This window comes from Eucalyptus grandis, chromosome 3 (assembly GCF_016545825.1).
Source record: "Eucalyptus grandis isolate ANBG69807.140 chromosome 3, ASM1654582v1, whole genome shotgun sequence".
Classification (NCBI taxonomy): Eukaryota; Viridiplantae; Streptophyta; class Magnoliopsida; order Myrtales; family Myrtaceae; genus Eucalyptus; species Eucalyptus grandis.
Window position 1 is genome coordinate 5,722,559 of NC_052614.1, and position 22,088 is coordinate 5,744,646.

Here is a 22,088-nt window from a genome sequence, read left to right on the forward strand (position 1 = left end):
TGCTCATCGAAGCGATATATGCATATTATAGCTTACTGAAGCCGATATTGATATGTCACACCTATCAACTGACAAATTCACTGTTTCCATAATACCTAGTAAAAATAATCATGTGTGGATACACGGTAGGCCTGAGCCAAAAATAAAATATCTTTACTTTATAAAATCACACTAATTACATAATCTATAAAAATATTTTTGGTATTATAAACCAACGCCCAATGATTTTCTAATTAAATATTGAAATTACTAAATTTTGGGATAAATACCCAAAATTACAATCAACACTCAATTTGCACAAATTAGCATCTAAATAAATAAACCAAATACATCATTGCAATCAGCACGAAATTTCGGTCACCGACTATTTTGGTATAATTTTCAGAAAATAATAAATAATTTAATAATTACCAAAATTAATTAAATAAATGCCAATAAATGCCAAAAATACAAACTTAGGTCGGAAAAACCTAATTAAATACCGAAATGGGCTTGGAAAATTTTCGAACCTGTCTAGATAAATAATACAACCTATTAACTTGCTAATTACGCCAATGTAACCACCTAACATGCATAAACGAATAATTAAATTGCTAATCCGTTCTAACTAACCACCTAATCCCTAATTAGCATAAACTAATCAATCCTTAAGCATAATTAACTCCATAAGCAGAGTTTAGTGAGTAAAATCACCAATTTTGAAATTCGATGAGTTTACAATGATGGGGACATGAAGGCGGGCAACAAACTCTAAAGCGGTGGCACCTTTCAAGGCGCGTAAGCAATCCAAAGTAGGCCAAACAGTGCACGACTGGGCTAAGGGGGTTTGATTATGCTCCTTGGGCCGAGAGGGTCGGATGGAGGCTGGTTGGTGCGGAAATGGTGAGAACAGGCTGGTGAGGTTGCTGTAGGGTTTGGCAGTGGTTGACGATGGCAGATGGCTGGACAGTGACCACGACAGCTCAAGCGACTTGCTAAACGGGTGAGCAGAAGCGAATGACGAAGCTGGGACGTCAGTGATGCACGAGCAGGCATGCAACTCACGGGCGTGCTCGGGCGCGCAACGGCGGCATTCTGCGGATCCAACGGGCAGTAAGGGACGTCGACGGTAGAGGGGGAGTTGTTGGCCGTATTCTCTAGTCTCTCAAGCTCTCATGTGACCTCAGCAATGGAGAAAGCATATTGAAATGGAGAATAAAGGGGACAACTGTCTTGGAGGGACCCAATTTGCTCCATCCTCACCCATTTTTCCCTTTGGCATGACCTCACAAGTTGGGCTGGCTTCCTTAGCACACTTTGCAGCCACCAAGCTTCCTTAGGAAGTCATTGAGGTGGTCCAAAAGCTTGAGGACCAATGGGCTACGAATTTACACATGTTCCCCCAAAATTGGACCAAATCCTAATCAATTGAAGCCAATTTCGGCCCTATAAAGTCCACCGAGGTATCCTCGATCAAATTGAAATTTTCCATGCCAATAGGACTAAATTTTATCTCAAAAATGCAATAAAAAATGGTCTCCTGAATTTTCCAGACAAAAACGGCCATATTTCGACTTTTCGCCAAAAATTTCGGTTTGCAGAAAAAAATTTTGGAGGATGAGTCGATGTTCCTAAAATAACTCATGACATAACAGAACTTTCAATTTCTAAAATCGGATTCAAATTTGCGGTTAATTTCAATTTGGCGCGATTTTAGCGTGACCTAACCTACCGAGTAGCATTTAGAAATTTTTGGTGCAATTGACCCGTGATCGATTTATTTCGAGTCACAATGTACCTCTTCGACACATTGGTGACTCTTGATGGTCATGAAAATCTCAAGATTTCAAATACGGATACAGGGTACTAAAATGACAGAAAAATCAATCTAATGCAAATCGGCGATAATTTTGTAATCTGGTGACATCACCCACACTTTGATCACCTATCTTAGTCGAAATGATCTATCTCTAATCTCTGATCAATTTTTAACTGTGTCATAATGATCTTTGCAGATGAGCACGGTCAAGTAGTCGATTCCTGATCGAATTCTCAAGTCTATTGCGTTAAAATCCCTTGATGGCTTCCCCAAATAGTCTAGTTATCTCAAGAGTGATCAGCTCAAATAATAGCATTATAGGCGCATCGATGAAATGCCTAATTTATTTAATCGAAAACAGAGTTGGAAATTTCGGGTTGTCACAAATTTTTCCTGGAGATGTTGGGTGCATATATTCTCTGGTCTGAATTGCGGCATATATGCTTGGAACACATTGGGAAAGAAGCAACGAGTATCTGAGTGAAATGAATCAACTATGAAGTTAGCTGGCCAAGAAATTGAATAAATGCAAGTGCTATGACTTAAGCAAACTATGAAAAGTGTACTATGGTACAAGTATATGAGAAACCATAAAGACTGTGGAGTTTATTCACTTGGGATATTTGTAAGCTGTCACAATTTCCTTCGAAGAAGAATGTTGGATTTATGCCAACAATCGTGGACCACCAAGACCTTTGTGTTGAGAAAGAACTTTGAAGCCGTTGTCAGAATTAGGCAGTTGAGAGTTTTGATAAAAAATGAAACTAATAAGATAATCAAGCATGTGTAGACTACTAGTAGCATTTATTTTGCATGGAGCTATTGAATAAATACCGCATGAATGCATACTAAGACACTATACTAGTGCTAGTAAAATCACAATAGGGTCCAAAGTTAATGAGCAAATCATTATTAGATATGACCCATAAAATGTTTTCAAGTGTTGGTATGCCTAAGAAATTCTTGGTAGATGTGCTTAGTACTTGGTGCATTTAGGAACATTACTGATGAATAATTTCTTAGAATATTTTGTTGCTCGTTATATGTTCAAGTGAATTGATGGTAAGTTTGATGGGAGGGAAAAAGGTGCATATTTCTAGACTATGCACAAGCTTAGTGGGACTTTCTATCGTGGTGCTAGGAATTAAACTCACTGTTATTAGTAGAAAAGTTACGTTTGACGTATTTCCAATACTTCTAAGATTGGTTGTGATAGTGTTTATGTGAATCTTGATGGTGCACAAGTTGAATTTGTAACTAGAATCTTATGAGATAATGGGTGCTTGTGTGGTAATCGACCCAAAAGGTGCATGTAGCAAGATAGAACATCTAGAGCAAATAGTTGTTATAACTGTTGTGTTTGACAAAATGCACGTTCAATCTCTTGATAGATAATACATCAAGAGTTTTTGTTTTATTTTATATGCATAAGCTTGTGTTTGAAAATACTTTAGGACCAGTTAAAGTTGCAAGTAGAGTTGGTAATTTAATGAGGTCAACAATTATGGCAAAGTTTTGATGTGGCTTGGATTTGGAGATTGTACCCATGGGGGATTATAGGAGAGTAGCAATAACCAGGTTTTAGTGAAATGATTGTGACTTGATTCAAATGTTGATTCAATGCGTAGATGGTAAAAATAAATCTTGAGTTTCAGCCCCCGAGGAAAAGTCTAAATTTACATAAGAGATATCCTATTTCGGATATCTGCCCAAAAATCAAAAGAATGTCCCAATTGGATTAAGTTTCCTAACAAACAAGGAAATCACTTTTCTCGTTGGATACAAAAGTCGGCCATAAGTTTTCTAGTTTTGCTAGAGATATGCATTTATGTCCAATCATGGGTTTGGTCGTTAGGCAGTTGGTGCAGAGTGATATTCGTAAGTGTTTGGTAACCAAAAAATTTATGATAAAATTTGTGAATTCATTTGTAAGATCGAGACATTTCAACAAGGAATTATGGGGACTAAATACTGAAAATGTCTAAGGGATTTGAATATGGTTATAATGTCCACTATATCGCCTACTTTATAGTGGAATCATGCGCTACTCTTCCCTCGGAAATGGTCACATCATTGTGCTGGATAGCTTGTCTTTCCGCGACAATTCTTATGGTAATGGTCTCCTGTATCAAGAAAATAAATAGTTACAAAACAAACATTTTTGTGACACAATTTGAAGACAGACATTAAAGATAATGAAAACAGTGTTTATCACTCAAGCAATCACTAGATTAACCAAAATCTGAGGTTAGCACTTCGGGCCTTTGATTTAAGTTATTTGTTCTAATAAAGCACATCTTGTCTATAACATTTAGTCTCACTTTTCGTAGTCAAAGTTTAAGTGTCCGTTTGTTTCATGAAAAGTAAATGATTTGGAAAACATTTTCCTGAAAATAATTATTTATATCACTTGAATTAATTAGTCAGTAAAAAAGTTGGGCATGAACCCTTTCAAGCATATGCATTTTGGATTGCTAGCAATGTTACAATTCCCATTCGCACCACAGAATGCTTAAGCGTCGCAGTCATCCGTTTGTGTGGGCGCATGCGGAGTCCAACGGCGTCTGGTCTATCCAAGGGAAAAGCTGAGGGACCCGTTCTTTAAAACCAACATCCACGTGATGAACCTGTTCAAAATGTTGAAGTAATAGCAGATTTCCATTTGGTTGAAGACGAAGCCAAACATAAAAACCAGAATTTTTTTTTTTTTTGGTCGGAAAACATAAAAACCGGATTAGGCGTCAACTGAGGGACCCGCTAAACAAAATGCCATTCCAAGGTTTCGGCCGGAAGTGCACTGCCGATCTGTCCCTCAGGATCGGCAGCGGATAACCCAAAGAATCGAGCCTATAACCACATTCAAAACCCACGATGTATAGGGACATTCCGTCTATTCGTTTGTAACAAATAACCACGTCGCATCATGTTGACAATTGGGCACTCATCAAAAGATTTCCAAATCTTCTTCCCCTTCGCTTAGGCAAGAGAAAGGGCTTGCATGGACAAACCCGTGGAGTAGATTGAACAGTTCAATGCATCATTGACAATGTAAAAGTCATTTCCTCTTTGTACAAACAAAGAATGTAATTGTCACTTTTGTCCGAGGTGACGGAGTCTAGGGATAAGTATACTAGGATAGTCATAATTTTTATACAACACTTACTAGAGTATCATAACTTTTTTTTTTTACTCACTTGAGTACCATCGATGATTTGTCTCACCAAAAAAGCTTACATGGCATTAATTTGTAATTTATCATCCAACATAGCATGTCACAAAGTTGAATTAGCAATTGAGAAGGTAAACGACTTTGCTTGAGTGTTTGGTTGAAAGATAGGAGAAGTTCTAATAATATCATGAATGATCGTTTCAGTGTCGCGAACATTTAGGATTATCAATTTTTTTAAAGTGATAGGAAAGAGAGAGGGTTTGAAAATTAAAATGATGTCGTCTTCTCATGGAAGATTTTAAGGAAACGGCAAGAAATGACAACGTTTATTATACTCTTGTTATGCTTGACAAAAATTTCCACGTTAGACTTTAGTATATTTATAAAAGTTTTATCCCGGAATGGAAAATTAAGAAAAAAATCCACGGAGGATGATTTATCGAAGATGACAATCAAGTGATCAATTTTACATCAATATGATATTCAAGTAATCGAAAAAAAAAAAGTTATGGCACTCAAGTGAGCATTATACGAAAGTTTTGGCACCCCTCGTGTTGATTTACTATCATAACCACATTCAAAAACCATGACATATGAGGACATTTCGTCTATTAGTCTGTATCAACTAACCACATCTCATCATGTAGACAATCGAGTACTAATTAAGAGATGTTCAAGTCTTCTGCCCCTTGGCTTAAGCAAGAAAGGCTTGCATGGACAAGATGAATAGTGGCATTCGGACACTGGTACTAATTCTCATATGACTAACGATCTAGGTACAATTTGCATCAACTCAATTAAGCGAACCATTGAGGTTTGGCCTAGTGGCCATCCTTCTCTTATGAGACAGGGAAGGTGGGAGGTTCAAATTCATATTTTTTTAGGAGGGTTAGGGTGGGATGATTTAATATCAAATATGAGTTTTGACTCTTATACTTTGTAAAAAAGTAGTTTTCATGGGAGTTGGAGTAAAAATAGAGTATGACAAATATATATATATATATATATATATTAATTTTGGAACTTAATTCGATATTATTATTATTATTATGTCCTTACCTTTTTGGATATTTCTCCTCTCTTCTTTACTAAATACCCTTACCAAATTTCTCAAATTACATAAACACAATGATAAAATTTAGCAATAGCATTGTATTCATAAGGAAGTGTTTTTCCTTCTCCCCTTTCATAAGATTTCTTAATTTTATGTAAATGTAAATGAAAATCATGTTTTTATTCCATTTTGCCAAAAAAAAAAAAAATACACCTGTTTTATTTCTTTTGCATATGGATAGTCAATTTTATAATACGAATTTTACTCATAAATGACAATTGAAATTGAATACGAATGAGTCACGTGCAAATGCAATTATGCACGTGCACCAGCGCTCCAACGTTATCCTCATCAGCAGAATTAAGATTACAGCAGATATGGATACGCTGCTCCCTCTCTCTGTTTCTCTCTCTCTCTCTCTCTCTCGCGCGCGCCTTAGAGCTCTCTTCGTCCCTGCCCTGTCTAAGCTGTCCCGGACATCATCTTTTGAGATTCCATGTGGCAGAACTAAGAACCCAAACGGTGAGTCGAGCTCTTCCTACTCTTTCATACTTTCGGTTCTTGTTCTAAGTCTAGTGCCTCTGTTTTGTCATCTTCTTCATCCGGCCACGTTTGCCAAGCGTTTTTCCTGGTATGCAAATTTCAATGTGGAATTCATGGGAATGCGTGTCTGCTTCGTATTGCTATATCGAATAGTTGATCTTAAGACAGTTTGTTTTCAGTAGGCAGTCGCAGTTGGAGGAATGTCTTGTGGATGATGCTGATGGCTGCCTTGTTCTGTGATGTCAACCTGGGCCGTGGTCTTCGCAAGCTCCATGACTTCCACTCAACCCGGAATGGGAAGACAAGGTGCCCTTTCCTCTTCATTTTGGCTATACACCCCGTGTGGCTGTTGAATTATACTTTTGAAGAAAGTCAATGTGTTTTGCTTCCCATGGGACGTAGAACTATTTGATGTTGTCTATGGATTATCATGGGAGGGGTTGGACATCTCTTAGTTTTTGGATGTGAGTGACGGTCTGATAACCAACCATCCTCATCATAAAGGAAACAATTTGGTGCTAACCTTATGCGGAGGGATGTTGGATGCTAATCCTTTGGCCGATCCAAGTGTTGTTATCATGTATAAGTGTAATCCTCCATGACCCGTCAGAGGTAGAGTACTATATGATATTGCTAGTATAAACACCTAGAGGGGGGGTGAATAGGCGCACAAACAATTTTTCTCAAATACGGAAGCAACAGATTGAAATACGATCGATGTAGAGAGAGTAAGGAAGAGAAAATCAAACACAGGATTTATAGTGGTTCGGCTTATTCCAAGCCTACGTCCACTCTTCCGCACTGACAGCCACCGGCTGGATTTCACTATGATCAAAAGAGAAGTTACAGCACAGCTTTGCCTTGATTCCACAGTGTAGATGTTCTATCACACCTCCTCGAGGTCTCTCACAAATATAGACTCTCTTTTGTATACAAGTATTCGCTCAAGAGATTTATCTAAACAAATAGGAGCTTCAGACTTTGGAATTCTTCTATCGCGCACTCTATCTTAAACAACTAAGAACGTCTTCCTTATATACTCCTTTATGCCATCATACCCGTTGGCACTTTCCAAAGGAATTCCTCCAATCTACCCGTTGGACGGAATCAATTAGGAAGATCATTCGAGCTATTAAAGGAACGTGTTGATAGCCCATCAATCCCGTTCGCCCATACAATCGGGATCTCGGTTTCCATAAGCGAACCTTCCAATAATATTTAGACAATCATCGAATCTTCAGTCATTGAATCAATCTTTGATCAATCAAAGGATTCGATACGTCTTCTCCAGCCACGAGATCTTCTCCGGATGATAAGGTTAAATCCTGAACAAAACATCCAGTTCGGGATAACCTTTCTTCAACGGATCGAGACTATCAATGAGGATAGACTTTGACTCTTGAGTCGGCTGTCCGGAAGTCTTCAGACTTTAACTAACAGAGTCTGCAGACCTTCAGACTAGACTGACGGAAACATTTTGTCAACTTCAAAACTCTTTACGAGGATTTCTCCAACACTATATACTCTCATATTTAAGTATTATCTCTATTGCAGGAGGGTAGTACTTTCACAGGGGGAAATAGAATGACCTTCCATGACTGGAATCTTCCATATTGATTATATGAAAGGACAAAAGCAACCGAATCAGAAGCTTCATTTTTACTGTTTGAATGAACTAATAATGTATCGATGAGTTTTGATCTATATCCACATTGACCAAGAAACTTCCACGGCAAATAGACATTGACGATTCTATATTTGAGTAAAGCTTATGTGATCTACAACTTACTAAATAAATGTTTCTTTGATATGTTGAAAAACTGTGCTCCTCTGTTGTGATTGCGTTGTTCTTTCACTTTGTTACTTCACTACAGCAGGTTCTACATCCATTGCTGTAAAAAAATGAGATTCTTGCCCTGCATTATCAGTTATATTTCTCATCCTTTCATACGTGTCTGTTGGGAGCAAGGATGTTCAGATTCCACCTGATATGTGTGGAAAAAAAAGGTGGAAGAGCAGATACTAGTCAATTTCATGATGTCACATATGCTCTTTCTGTAGGTCTCATGCGCATGCCCAAAATCTATGTTCCTATTCTTTGCAGCATATATATCTCAAAAGACTAGACATTAAGCAAGTGAAAGTCAAGCGAAGATTTAAGCTTCGCCAAGCTTCTTTTGGGAAGAATGCTCATAGTTCTGAATTGGCAAAAGAAGATGATATTTCCATGGCAACATTGATATGGAGGGCAATCCAGTGGCCAATTTACTCTGTTGCTCTTGTTCCTCTTTCGGTGAGCTTTTCTATACTCCAGAGATGGATTTTTCTATGCTTCATCAATGATTACTTGACACAGAAACCTCTATTTTGTAGTATTCACAATCTAGCACAAGCTTGACAAACTTTGTCAGACACACGTAGAATGAGAGCTTTCAATAAATGCTGAATTTAGCCAATTTTCTTTTGCATCAGCGCGATGGAAGTACAGCCTAGAATAATGAGAAGTCAATGGAAGGATGCAGGAAGATGAAAGAACATAAAAGGAGTACAAGTTTTGGTGTATGGTCGCTTCTCTCTGTGGAGATATATATTCTAAATTCTAATGTGGATTTCAAAAAAGAAATCGAGTATGTTGCTACGCAACCGCAAATATTACCGTCAGAGGGGTCCTTTTCTTACTAACGCTTGTAAATACAGAGATCTATAAGTTCAGTTAATTCAGTCATTTGTAGGTCTGTCATAAAAGTAATTTACCAGATATACTGGGTTTGAGAGTGTCCTTAGGGTTAATGGAACAAAAAATTTAAATGGTGTAACATAATTCTAGCTTAATGAATATGACAGTAATTTTATATGGCCTCCCCTCCCTCTCTTCCCCTGGCTTCTAATATTCCTTTGACATTCTCTGTCCTTGGCTATTTTAGATGAAGTGTGAAGCCCACAACCTTTTGGCAGCCTTTTCAATTTTATCCCGCATGACATTGTTTTACATTTTTACCTCTTTTGAATGTTCGATTGTTGGATTATATCTTTTGAAACAGATTGGTAGTGCATCAGCCTATCTGTAGTCAAGCAAGTGGTATGCAGCGGCTAAAAGGGAGATATTGAACATCTTTCGCATTCAATTCCGCGGATATAGACCCAACGTAAACCATCAAATGACAAACCAAAACAACCACATCTGCTCTCCCAAACTTATCCCTCCTTCTCCGTCTCTGTCTCTCCAGACCTCTCTCGCTCACCCTCTCTCCCTTTTGAGGGCCACCGGCCAGCGCCCGTGGCTTCTTCCATCGGCAGCTTGCTGGCCGGCCTGGCCCCGATCTGCGGATCACGCTGCTGTCTGCCCTCGCGATCCTCAGCCTCCCTCTTTGGTTTGTACGTTTCTTTTCTGCAAAAGCAAAGCCAGCGCGAGGGCGTGAGGGAGGAAAAAGACCCACGCGCGGGCCGGGCCGACAGGAAAGGAGATGGGCCAGTCCGTGCGAAAAGAAGGAAAGAAGGAAGAAGAGAGGTGGGCGGCCCACACAAAAAGAGAAAAGAAGAAAGAAGAGGAGGAGGAAAAGGAGGGCCGGGCAAACCCAACCCCTTGCCCGGCCCTATTCGATTTCTTTTTTTTTTTTCTTTTCTCTTTTTTTATGATTATAATTTTCAATAATAATAAAAAAATTTCTTATTCCCTTTCTTTTCTTTTCTTTTCTTTTTGATGAAAAAATTTTTGGAAAAATTTTAAAATTACTATTAGTGATGCAAATATTCCTAATACTAATACGCGAGACAATTTAGTGAAAATTATTTGTTTATCTAGTGTTTAAAAATTAACCCCTAATTTTCTACACAATTAAGTATGGTAAAATTTAAGTGTCAACAAGATCCCTAAAATCGCCTTTCACACCCGATCTTTTTTTTAAGGTGTATTGTATATGTATGTGAATCACAACACCTTTCCGCTACCGCACAAGGTATAGGTTTGGGAGAACTCATGTTCGTGTAGATTCTCAAACTCAATGAGTTGAAATTGAATGCGAAGTGATGATGCCTTTGGTGGACATGACCCTGAGTGCAAACTCCCAAGCAAATATCCCTAAACACTGTCCCTCCCAATGAGCTTGTGAAGGGCGAGTCACAACAATTGTTTGCATCAAATAACCATATCGCGTCACGTAGACAATCAAAACTGGTCAAGAGATTTTTGAGCTTTCTGACCCTTCATAAAAGCAAGTGAAAGGGCTTGCATGGACAAGGCTTGAGGAGTGGATTGAATAGTTCAACGCACCATAAACAATGTAAAAGTCATTTCCTCTTTCAACAACCACAGAATGTCATCATCACTTCTATCATGAGGTGGTGGGGGCACTGGGATAAATACACTAAGAGTGTTATAACTTTTGTACGGCGTTCATTTGAATGCCATAACTTTTTTTTTTTTTTCGTTTACTTGAGTGCCATCGACAAGAGTCAACGTGGCATTAATTTATAATATATCGTTCGACATGGCATTTTAGTAAGTTGAAGTCAACACTTGAGAAGGCAAACAACATTGCTCAAACGTGTGTTGAAGGACAACAAAAGTTCTAATAACTTCAAGAGTGATTGTTTCAAAGCCATAAATTTTTAAATTTATAATTTTTTTAAAGTGACCACTTAAGTGACAAGAAGAGAGAGAAAGAGAAAGAGATAGAAAGAGAGAGTTTGAAAATGACGTTGTTTGAATTTGAGCAACTTTTATCCATCTGAGTCATTCTTCAGCATCTTTGTCTCCGGTTTGTTAATTTTGTATAGTAGATCTATATTGACCCAAACATCTGGTAATCTTGAAACATAGCAATAGAAACTACGTGATTCTTATGTTAAGATAGCATTATTTTGGATCATCCTTGTTAAAACATTTAAATAATAAACAATGCATTCATCTACTAGTATAAGCTTTTAGAATAGTTGGTTATAATCCCACAAAAACTTATGTAGTATCAAAGTTAGAGGTTCTAAGTTTGAATATTTTTAGACCCCATTTTATTTCCCAAATTTAATTTCCACACTTAATACTAGGTAAAAGACCAAATTAAGCATGAAAGGGAGTGTTAGAATATTTAAATAGTAAAACTCACATTCAGCTTAATTTTTTAAAACAATTGTCCCACAAAATCTCACCAATTTTGTACACTAGAGATAATCAACCAAGTAAGGATTCAATTTGGTAGAGCAAGACAACTAGTAACACACCAGACAAAAGATTAACACTAACTGAACATACGCGCTTTCTTAGGGTAGTATGGGCTGCCCCGAGAGGAACAAAACCGTGAAGACTTAGTGTCCAAAGTGAACAATATGTGTACAGTGGAGACCTGGGATGTTACAAGTGGTATCAGAGCCGACTCCCGACCGTGTGTGGGGCCATAGCAAAAATGTTGTTCTAACTCCCGATCTCGTGTTGGGCCACAGCGAGGACACTCTTCTATTAAGAGGTGGAGAGTGTGATAGCCTCTTGTCCTACATTGCTTGTGTTAGGCCACAACGAGAACACTATTCTGTTAAGAGGTGGAGAGTGTGACAGCCTCTTGTCCCACATTGCCTAGGGAGGGAGTCATGGGCTAGCTTATAAGGCTTGGGTCCCTCTAACTGTACATACGCGTTTTTTTTTTTGGGCAGTATGGGCTACCTCGAGAGGAACAAAACCATGATCACTTGGTGTCCAAAGTGGACAATATGTGTACAGTGGAGATCCTGGATGTTACAATGGGCATGGCCTGATACTTGGAAGATGGCCTGTTGAGCATCCTCATGCATAATGGAATTGGTGGCATTCAAGTGCACCTCAGCTGGAAGTGGGTTGAAGTCGATCCGATTCCAAACGCCTTTTTTGGCCAGCACTGGTGGTAACCTCGAGGTACATAGGTAGGAATTAATGTTTCATCTTTCAAATCTCCCCCATAAATTTTGCAAGAGAGGTCCAATTTGTTTCAAATTTTGGTGTGTGAAGCGTAAAGTGTGCCTTGGTTTATAGATGCAGATACGACAGTGGTCTTTATGGAAGGAAATTATTATTACACCTAAACTATGGTACATATAGTTCTTCTCATTACCATAAAGCTTATTTGCAACTAACTTTTTCTTTTCTCAACACTTTTCGCGCAAGGCTATGAGCAATGGGAAATACAAGAGCATTCTGCATCGAGCTGTCATGAACAAGGCTATCAATCTCTCTATCTAGTGGACCGTCGCTGGACACTGTTGTCATGCCAATGGAGCAGCTGGTGGATGGCAAGAACAATTGAGCCGTGGACAACTAGATGAAGTACAAGGACTACTTGGAACTTCAACAGAGCAACACACTAGATGAGAAATCGGGCCTAGAATGGGTAAAGATATAATTTTGTGCAGTCTGAACTATTATACTGTATTATGTAAAAAGTACATGTGTGACTAGGTTCTTCTCGACTTTTTAAACTCTTTGGAGTGCAACCTCATGGAAAATTTAATATAATGTGATGCAAGGTACAAGCACCAACAACACTCATGTATGTAAACTGATCCTTTCTGTAATGTAAATTATTGATATTGTTAGGGAAATCCCTTATGATGTTTTGAAAATGACAAAATAAATCAAAGGCTATTAACATGTTCATTGGTTGAGTAATAGACTATGCGGATGATATAACATGTAAATGATATTATCAAAGTCTATACTTGGAAGAACTAGAAAACTGAATGTAACACATGTCGAAAGTATATTCTGAAGATTTCTAGACTTATGTGTCAAAGTCTAAAGACTTCCAGACTTTAATGTCAAAGTCTATTCTACATCAGAAGTCTACCAACTTTGACAAATTCCAGACTGAACGTGAATGAAGAACCAAAAGACAGACTCTATGCTAAAGTTGAACCAGAAGACAAACTCTATGCTGAAGCTGAACCAGAAGACAAACTCTATGCTGAAGCTGAACCAGAAGACAAACTCTATGCTGAAGCTGAAGTTATTCAGACTGTGTTAAGACCTTAAAGTTAAATATGTTCGGAAGTAGAATATGTTCAGACCCAGATTCTAAAGTCTATTGCACTCAGACTCAGATTGTAAAGTCTATTACTCTTAGAATTTACATCTAGATTCGACAGAACGAAACACAAGCCACATTCATATAACGGCTAGTGATTTGGTTTGAATTCTACATCAATATAGATTTTATTAACTCAATCTAATTGATTGACAATTGGATATTGAAGACAAGGACTTTCTATACGAAGAAGCTCTACTTATGGAAACAAAGATTATGTTTGTATGGACGATTAGAATCAATTTGGGATTCTACTTTTGTCACTCAACGGCTATCAAATCTTCTCGATACAGATTTGTCAAACGGATATATTGGAAGATGATCCTCGAGATACAGTCCAACGGCTAGTTTGGAAATGGAGGAGTATTTAAGGAGATCAAGGACCAATGAGCAAATAAGAGACGAAGCGTATTATTTATAATTCCAAAATTCGAGCGACCTTCGATCATACACTTGTCTCTTGTGAGCTTAAACGTTTGTGATCATGAGAGAAATACCAAAAGAGTGACTTAGTGAGTGTGATATACTAAGTGTTTGCACTCAAAGTTATAATCTCTTGTTGATTGTATAGTGGAATCCAGTCAAGAAAGCTGTTAGCATGAGAGAGTGTACGTAGGCTTGAATTAAGCCGAACCACTATAAACCTTGTGTTTTGATTCCCTTCCCTGAATCTTTTTATTTTGTTCGTAGTTCTATTTAACTGCTAAAATCCGATTTCGCTCAAAATCTGCTGCTCTTCAGACTTAGTTTCAAAAGTCTGTTGTTATTCAGACTCAAGTAAAGTAAAGGTTTTCACTGTATTTTGCAGAATCTGTTTTTACACCTATTCACCCCCTCTAGGTGTTCGTACTAGCACTTTCAGATATAATAAATGGAAGCGATAACTTCGTACTGTTAGATTAAACACCATCAGTTTTTTGTGCTGTACCAAATCATGATGGTTGGTCAGCATGAGCTAGTAGATTTGTCTGTCTAGATTTTACTAGAAATGGTCATTTAATTAGGCTGAAAATCTTGGGTACTCGCCGTAACTTGAAGAACTTGTTTTGAATATAATCTCCTCTAAGGAATAATTGAACTAGTTAGGCTAAGGCAATGTGCTCTACCCCAAGCATCTTAACCATAGAGGCATCCCGGGCCTATGATTAGGATGACTAGAATATTGTACCGATGAAACCCGAGTCTATTCAGTATCGATGGCATACCAAGAGGGTTTATAACCACTACATTCAATGATCAAACAGAAGTATTAGTTCTTGAAGCAAATTTAAGCATAATTCAGATATTTCAGTAGAGGACTCACTATGTTCGGACAGCTCCCTTAGTCTCTGTGTTTGGTTCCTTCCCTCTCATTACACCAGAAACATCTTAGTGAATCAAAGTCCAATATCTTCAAGTTCATCGGAATATCAATTAGAATAACTCCATTCTCATTTCCTTGATGATAGTGAACTGTTTGGGTCAATCTAGTGATTGCAATGGGTTGTGCCCATTGACTATAGTAGCAAGGAGGTTAGTCAATCTCATTCCCACCCAATTCCTACTTCGTTATGCATTTTCCAACACCTCTATGCTGTGTAAGATTTCAGTTCTTATTCTGTTCGTCTAGAGTCCCAAAAATGGCTCTTAAGATGATACAAGAATCTTTCATTTATAGCCAACACTTTTGAGAAGTCAATTCCTTTTCCTTTTCCCCTGTTTTAGGTGCATTTGAGCTTGTTGATGTCACCATAATGCAGGCTGTGATTTGAAGGACATGGTTGTTTTGGCATGATAGAATAGAAGAAACATCACTGTGCAGATCTTGACAGAGCAACGGTTTTAGTACTGATTACAATCTCGCTTGTAGTTATCGCCACTTTTTCATTAATTTATAATTTTGTCGATTCAAACTGAATCAGACATTGAAACATTAAGGATTCTTTCAAAAATGCGAGTTTACTTCCCTAAGTTCACGGATATTTTTAATAAGGTATTCAAGGGTTTCTTTGCTAGAATATCATGACAAGAAAAGACTCTGAAATTTTCACTTTGTGGTCCGTGTACACGTTCTTCGTTTTCTGACCGGAATCCAGCAAATTTTGGAAGAACAAAAGGCGTAATCTTTCACATGTCGCCGTAAGGTCTTTCAATTCCGGATTAAGAGATGACTCTCATACAAATTCCATGATCCTCTCGTATCCATATGGGATCAATATAAACATAATTGAAATTACAGAAATATCATCGAGGCAGTAAATGTGAAATAGTTATTTCGTTGGCCGAATATTTCTTATGCCTGATGTCACTTGAAGAACTTGCTTCGGATGCAGATGTCTCGTAAAAAAAAAACCAGGCTGTTTAGGCTGAGGCAATGTGTTCTCACTGCTCAACATCATAACCACAGATGACATCTCCGGTCTATCGTGCGGATTATTTTGAACACACAACAAAGCCACATGGACGGATCGTAAAACTTCCACAGGGTTACATGCGGATGCAATCAATGGATCGACGAGCTCCATGAACTTTTGATCTCTTGACAGTGTCCAGGCCTGCATTATTGTGTTAGTCATCTAGAATAAGACTACAAACTAACTGAAGATAAATAAGCAAAGAGATCTGATAAATCTTTACGATTACATATCCGAGAAGGCTTAAACGCTCGTCAGGATGATTGATACCTCGATTTCTTTTCCCGCTCACGATTTCCAGTACTAAAATGCCAAAACTGAAGACATCTGATTTTACTGAATAAAAGCCGTTGATGGCATACTCTGGGGACATGTAACCACTATGCGAAAAAGTTATTGAAAGGAATGATTAGTTCTTGAAGCAATTGGACCAAAATAAGTGGAGATCATTTGTCAAGAGAACTCACAATGTTCCCAACACTCTCTTTGTATTCGCTTCACTCTCGTTACCTCCGAAACTCCTCGCCAATCCAAAGTCCGATATCTTTGGATTCATTTCATTGTCGAGCAGGATGTTTTCAGCTTTCAGATCTCTATGAATAATTCTTAATCTTGAGTCTCGATGAAGGTATAGGAGCCCCAAAGCTACGCGGTTGATGATGGTGAAGCGCCTTGGCCAATCCAGGGAAACACCCTTCTCTTGGTCTGCCAAATTATAGGCCTTATGAGTTATGAAATGGAAGCTTCTTCACTCTTTTTCGATGACAAAAGCAATTAAAATGTAGGGACTGGAGCGAAGCAAACCAAAAATGAAACAATCCAAGCCTCGGTTGGGCAGGAACTCATAGATCAACATCATTTCATCTACTTGAATGCAGCATCCCAGAATCTTGATGAGGTTTCGGTGTTGAAGTTTGGCGATGTAGGCGACTTCATTCCTGAACTCGACCTGTCCCTGCCTAGAGTTTTCCGACAGCCTCTTCACAGCAATTTCTTGACCATTCTTCAGAACACCCTAAAAGATAGAAGTTCTTTTGCTCCCTTTTCGATTGTGCATTTGGATATGTACGAGCAGATTTAGAATTCCAAAAAATGAGAATAGTCACCTTATAGACAGCTCCAAAGCCTCCCTCTCCGAGTTTGTTGTCTTCAGAGAAGTTACTTGTCGCGTTCACTAGGGTTGTGAGGTCGAACATGTTGGAGAAATCCTCATGAAGAGTTTTGAAGTTGACAAAACGTATCCTTCGGTCTAGTCTCGAAAGTCCGCAGACTCGTCGGTTTAAAGTCCGAAGACTTCCGGACAGCCAGACTCAAGACTCAAAGTCTATCCTCATTGACAGTCTCGAATCCGTTGAAGAAAGGTTATCCAGAACTAAGTGGTGTGTTCGGGATTTAACCTTATCATCTGGAGAAGATCTCATGGCTGGAGAAGACATATCAGAATCCTTTGATTGATCAAGATTGATTCAATGACTGAAGATTCGATGGTTGTCTATATATTATTGGAAGGTTCTACTTATGGAAACCGAGATCCCGATTGTATGGGCGAACAGATTGATGGGCTATCAACATGTTCCTTTAATAACTCGAACAATCTTCCTAATTGATTCTATCCAACGGTTAGATTGGAGGAATTCCTTTGGTAAGTGCCAACGGGTATGATGGCATAAAGGAGTATATAAGGAAGATGTTCTTAGTTGTTTTAAGTAGTGCGCGATAGAAAAATTCCAAAGTCTGAAGCTCCCATTTGTTTAGATAAATCTCTTGAGCGAATACTTGTATACAAAAGAGAGTCTATACTTGTAAGAGACCTTGAGGAGGTGTGGTAGAACATCTACACTTTGTGGAATCAAGGCAAAGCTGTGCTGTAACTTCTCTTTTGATTATAGTGAAATCCAGCCGGTGGGCTGTCAGTGCGGAAGAGTGGACGTAGGATTGGAATAATCCGAACCACTATAAATCCTGTGTTTAATTTTCTCTTCCTTACTCTCTTTACTTCAATCGTATTTCAATCTGTCAAGAATTGCTTCCGTATTCAAGAAAAAGTCTTTGTGCGCCTATTCACCCCCCTCTAGGTGTTTATACTAGCAATATCAATTGGTATCAGAGCCTGTGTACTTACTTTATTTGAAGTGTTTTACTTCATAGTAAAAGATCCATGGCTAGTATGCTAGCACCAGGGCTGATGGAAGGGCAAAGCAATACCAGACCACCTTACTTTGATGGAAAAGATTACAACATCTCGGAAGAACAAGATGAAAGCTTTCCTACGATCAAAGGATCCTCGGAATGGGATGTTGTAGAAAAAGGAATAATTCCTACCACTGCACCAGTCTCTGAAAGAGGAAAAGATACTGAAGAATCCAGCGGATTGTCTCAGGAAGAAATAACCAAAAGACAAACACTCGATGCAAAAGCAATTTACTCTTTATATTGTGCTTTATCACCAACTGAGTACAATAGAATATCTTCTTGTGGTACAGCAAAAGAAGTTTGGGACAGATTGCATATCACCTATGAAGGAACAGTCGAGTGAAGGAAACAAGAATCAACATTCTTCTCGGTCAATATGAAGCCTTTAGAATGAAACCGTGAGAATCAATATCTGATATGTTTAGTCGTTTTACAGATATTGTGAATGGTCTTGAAAATCAAGGTCAACCAACTGATCCCATGAAGGTAAACAAGCTTCTGCGTGGACTCTCCAAGGATTGGAATCACATAAAGACTTCGATAAGAGAGACGCAGAGAATTATGCCTTCTCGTTGATGAGCTTATTGGAACGCTTCAGTCCTATGAAGTGGAAAGGATCAATGAAGAAGAAGATCCAAGAGGTAAGAAATCCATTGCATTAAAATGATGATTCGATGTTACGATTCTGAAGATGATATGGACGATGAGGAGCTTGCTCTCATGATAAGAAGATTCAGAAAACTAAATAGAAAAGGGAGAAGGTTCAACTCAAAGAAACCAGGCTTTCAAAGACAGCAGACCAAGTCTGTTGATGATGAGGAACCAAATAAAGATGTAGTCTGCTTTGAATGCAAGAAGAAGGGACACATCAGACCCAACTGTCCTCTTTTGAAGAAGAAGAAAGGAAAAGCTGAAAAGTTTCGAAAAGCTCTCAAAGCTGAAACCTGGAGTGATACTGAGTGTGAAGAAAGTGATAATGAATATGCAAATCTATGTCGATGGCACGATCGACTCGGACTTTGGATCGACTCGAGAATCGACTCGGACGGTGAATTTGAGGCAAGTAATTTTAAGATTCTGTCAAAGTTTCTAAATATATTGATGAACTATGCTTAAGTCTTAAGACTTCTCTCAAAAGTATTTCCAAATTAAAAAGGGAGAACTTAGCTCTAAAACAAAAGGAAAATGTTTTAACGAAAAGAGTTAAAAGCTTAGACTTGTCTGTTTCGAATCTTAACGAAAAAGAAGGAAATCTTTTAAAAGAAAATGTTTTCTTGAAAACAGACTTATCAAATATATCAAAGAAATTTTCAATAGGGTCTGAAAAACTTGAGAAAATTCTTTCAAAGCACAAAGACCTTACTTCAATAAGTCCGGGTCTCGGTATGTGAAGAAACAATTCCATTGATTGATTTTCCTAAAGTAAAAGAAAGAATTAAGAAAAGGCTTTCGAGTGAAGTTTACAAAAATCATTTTAAGAAAGTCTTTGTAAAACCCGTAGGGAGAAATTCTCTCGAGATGTTCTAAGTGCGACAAGAAGGAACACTTTGAAAAAGAGTGTCCTTTGGTATGGAAACCTATTAAAGAGTATGGGCTAATACTGTTTATCTTACTAACACCAAAGGACCCAAGAAAGTTTGGGTACCAAAGAAAGCTTGAGACTATTTATTAAATGCAGGTCTCCATCAAGAAACAGTAAAGTGGTATCTTGACGGTGGTTGATCAAGACACATGACAGAGACTCAAATTGCTTTATAAAGCTTGCTCAAGTAAATGGTGGAAAAGTTTCATTTGGAGGAAACAACAAAGGAAGTATTGTGGGTTTTGGAACTGTGAAAATTGGGACTCTCACAATAAGTAATGTTTCCTTGGTGGAAGGACTCAATTACAATCTTCTCAAAGATTAGTCAATTGTGTGATACTGGTTTCAAGATCTTCTTTCAAGAAGGGACTTGTTCGGGAGTCGCAAAGACTCTACTCAATCTTTTTTCTCGGGTCGAAGACATGGAAACATCTATCTTCCGGATGTGAAACCAAATGAATCGCAATGTCTTATCTCAATTCAAGACGAAGCAAGCTTATGGCACAAAAAGCTTGGTCATGTCAACATGAAGCAATTAGCCAAAATCTCATCAAAGCAGCTTGTTCGAGGTCTACCAAAATTGCCATACCAAAAGACTCGATTCATGCACTCCATGTATTCTGGGAAAGCAGGTAAGAAATTCTTTTAAGCCAATAAATCATGTCTCGACTAATCATGTTCTGCAGTTGCTGCATATGGATCTCTTCGGACCAACCAGAACTCAGAGTATTGGGGGTAAGAAGTATTGCCTAGTAATTGTTGATGATTACTCCCGTTTTACTTGGGTATATTTCCTTTCAAGAAAGTCCGAAACCTTTTCGTATTTTGAAAAATTTGCTAAAAAGGTTCAAAATGAAAAAGGATGTGTAATCTCTTGTATAAAATCAGATCATGGAGGTGAATTTGAAAATCAAGATTTTACAAAATTCTGTGATGAATGGTTGTAAGCATGTGTTTTCCTCTCCATATACTCCTCGGCAGAAATGGAGTTGTGGAAAGAAAGAACAGATCTCTTCAAGAAATGGCTAGAACTCTTTTAATTGAAAGTAAAATTTCTTCTCGATTTTGGGCTGAATGTTTGTTTCAACAGCTTGCTATATCATCAATAGAGTCTTCTTAAGATCTATTCTTCGAAAACCCCTTATGAGTTATTCAAAGAAAAGAAGCCTATTGTTTCATACTTTCATGTATTTGGTTGCAAATGTTTCATATTGAAAAATGCAAAAGATCGTGTTTGTAAGTTTGAAGAAAGATCGATGAAGGTATCTTCCTTGGATATTCTACTTCAAGCAAAGCTTTCAGAGTCTATAACAAGAAGAGTCACCGTAGAGGAGTCAATGAATGTCAAATTTCAAGACTCAACGCAAGATGAATCAAGTCGACTCATCAAGAAGAGTCTGAACTCCGCTCCGAGCACCCACCAAAGTCTACAACTCAAGAAGCATCTCGACTGAAAACCAGCATCAGTTGTTAGTGAAGATCCAAATAAAGAAAGAGATCATCAACCGAGACAAATCAACAAGTAACTGGAAGCATAAATCCAGTCATCCCAAAGATCTTATAATTGGTGAAATGAATGAAGGAATTCGCACCAGATCCAAAAGGCGAGAAGAGTCTAGTGCTGTGGCTCTTGTTTCTGAAATTGAACCAAAAAGCACAGAAGAAGCTTTATCTGATGAAAGCTGGATTGAAGCTATGCAAGAAGAGCTCAGACAATTCAGCATAAATGATGTCTGGGAATTGACATCCAAACCAAAAGGTAAAACAGTTATTGGAGCCAAATGGGTGTTCGAAACAAGATGAACGAAAGGAAAAGTCGTACGAAATAAAGCAAGACTCGTGGCCAAGGGATATACGCAAGAAGAAGGAATAGACTATGATGAGACTTACGCTCCAGTAGCAAGGTTAGAAGCTATTCGTCTATTACTTGCGTTTGCTTGTTATAAGAATTTCAGGTTATTCCAAATGGACGTCAAAAGCGCATTTCTGAATGGATTTATCCATGAGGAAGTTTATGTGGAACAACCGCCGGGTTTGAAGACCCAAAGAAGCGACTCGTCTTCGACTGAAAAGGCTTTGTATGGTTTAAAGCAAGCACCTCGAGCTTGGTACGACAAAGTTAAGTAATTTCCTTTTACAAAATGGTTTTGTCAAAGGTAAAGTAGATACGACTTTATTTATCAAAAAGGAAAACAAAAGTTTCTTACTTGTTCAAATATATGTAGATGATATCATTTTTGGATCTTCTAATGAAAGTCTGTGCAAGAAATTTTCAAAGTCTGGGAGGAGTTTGAAATGAGTATGATGGGA

General features: G+C 38.1%; 2 long non-coding RNA genes across 4 annotated transcripts; one reads left to right on the forward strand and one right to left on the reverse strand.

Moving 5' to 3' along the window:
* Positions 1-6,407: 6,407 nt before the first annotated feature.
* LOC120291394 lies at positions 6,408-9,423 on the forward strand. Of its 3 annotated transcripts, none has more exons than XR_005549402.1 (4): positions 6,408-6,543; positions 6,744-6,870; positions 8,626-8,857; positions 9,037-9,423. It is a non-coding gene; the product is annotated as an uncharacterized LOC120291394 (long non-coding RNA). The 3 variants fall into 3 exon arrangements; XR_005549404.1 differs by having other exon boundaries at positions 6,747-6,870; XR_005549403.1 differs by lacking the exons at positions 8,626-8,857; positions 9,037-9,423 and adding an exon at positions 8,119-8,352.
* Positions 9,424-15,780: 6,357 nt separating this feature from the next.
* On the reverse strand, positions 15,781-17,194 carry LOC120291170. Its single transcript, XR_005549042.1, has 3 exons — positions 17,110-17,194; positions 16,233-17,018; positions 15,781-16,144 (listed from the first exon to the last, which is right to left on the reverse strand). It is a non-coding gene; the product is annotated as an uncharacterized LOC120291170 (long non-coding RNA).
* Positions 17,195-22,088: the final 4,894 nt, after the last annotated feature.